The sequence below is a fragment of the Oncorhynchus kisutch genome, unplaced genomic scaffold (genome assembly GCF_002021735.2).
Source record: "Oncorhynchus kisutch isolate 150728-3 unplaced genomic scaffold, Okis_V2 scaffold1525, whole genome shotgun sequence".
Lineage (NCBI taxonomy): Eukaryota > Metazoa > Chordata > Actinopteri > Salmoniformes > Salmonidae > Oncorhynchus > Oncorhynchus kisutch.
In genome coordinates, this window is record NW_022263470.1 from 1 (window position 1) to 2,131 (window position 2,131).

A 2,131-nucleotide genomic window follows, 5' to 3' on the forward strand; every position below is an offset into this window, starting at 1 on the left:
GTATAACAAAACTTCTCTTCCCTCATCCAAAGAATTCATGTGTACTTCCATGTCAAATGAATAATATCAACCAAAATAAAAGAGTACACCAAAAGCCTTGCCTCAGCCACACCTTCGCTCCTCCATGGAGGTTTTATTCTAGGAGCATTACCATATGGACCGAGACGCGGGCTCAATGAGTGAAAGGGCCTTGGTTGAGGCTGTCTCTGTAACAGGATTATGGGGATATTATGGTGAGTAGGAGTGGCTACCTGGCCATGCTGCTGCTCCAGTTTCAACTTCCACCTGACTGTGCTGTGCTCTAGTTCAACTGTTCTGCCTTATTATTATTCGACCATGCTGGTCATTTATGAACATTGAACATCTTGACCATGTTCTGTCTATAATCTCCACCCGGCACCAGCCAAGAGGAGGACTGGCCACCCCACATAGACCTGGTTTCGCTCTCTAGGTTTCTTCCTAGGTATTGGCCTTTCTAGGGAGTTTTCCTAGCCACCGTGCTTCTCCACCTGCATTGCTTGCTGTTTGGGGTTTTAGGCTGGGTTTCTGTACAGCACTTTGAGATATCAGCTGATGTACGAAGGGCTATATAAATAAATTTGATATTGATTTGATTTGAGTTGATTTGCTCCCGGTGTAACTGGCTGTGATGTGAATAGGATTTCTGTGTGTCTGGTCTGATCAGGGCCGAGGGCTGGGGGAGGGTACTCTCCTCTCCCCTCCATCTTACTCCAAGATAAGTCCTTTACTGTTTCTCCCCTTCACCCCCCTGGCCGACCGTTCGACGTTCAGGATACTTCAATCTGCAGGCCACACACACACACGCTGCTACTGCTGCGGACTGGAGTTTTCTTCAGCTCCTCTCTGTCTCCACACACCAGAAACTTCACACAGAAAGGGAATATAGAGAAGAGAGAGGAGACAGAAAAAATAGCAAGCAGCCCGTGAGAGTAGGGCTTCACACTTTTTATTGAGGGCTGGTGACATGAAGAACTCTACTGGGATGGTAAGATCACTTGTTTACTTCTCTGACTGTCTCTCTCTCTCTCTCTCTCTCTCTCCCTCTCTCTCTCGCTCTCTCGCTCTCTCTCTCTCCCTCTCTCTCTCTCCGCTCTCTCTCTCGCTCTCTCTCTCTCTAAAAATGTCAATACCAGTGTGTTTACATTCAAATGAACTAGTTGTTTCCTCAGAAAATTCCCATTTTGGCATGTCCCACATCAAGATTTGAACCCACTTTATTTAACCTCTTGACCTGGGAAAACATGATTTATTATGAAGTTCAACACGTGCTCTTCATGACAGAATGTTACAATGAGGTGAAATTAATAGATTGACAGAATGACATGACCCTAAAGGCAGTCTACTCATAGAATGATGACCCATGTGTGTTTGGTGTTATCTTGGCTGTGCCTACAGTGGCAGCTTAGGTATTGGTGTATTGGCGCTAGTGTTTTGGTGATTCAGTGAAATTGTTTGTGATACTGAACATGTGGGCTATACCTGTCTCTGCAAGAAGGCTTTGGAAGTGAAAGAAGTACTCAACTTTAGAAAAAATACTAAATGAATTGAAATGAGCAAATATTTAGTCAATTCAATTGAACATTAGTTGTATGTTTTATATGAATCATTGCATTATTAGGCTTAAAGCTAGAATCTGCAGTTAATATAATAACAAAACAGAAACCCCGCCTTTGTTTTGGTAAAAAACTGAAGGATGGGGCTGGAGAAATGTAACCACTCTCAAATTCAAAGACAGAGCTATGGATGCAAAGACTGACCATCTATGGTATTAAAATGACAGTTTTAACCATGTTTTAACGCTATACAGTGTGTGTTTAAGTTGTTGACAAACATTGGAGTAAAACAAGCTTATATTTTGGGTTCTGATGGGTTACAACAGTTGATCTAAGCTCATGAAGCATTTATAAGTGTTTATAAATCCAAAAATGGATGTAGCAACTAAAGATTCTTGCTTCAATAGGTATTACAGTTTGATTGGTGTCAACATGTTTCCCTACCATAAAGCATTATGTGCAGTTCAGATATAATAACAAATTCATCTTTATATCTGACATGGTAGTAACTACATTCCATTAATTAACAGTGTCTCTTATACAGAAGGACGTATAAT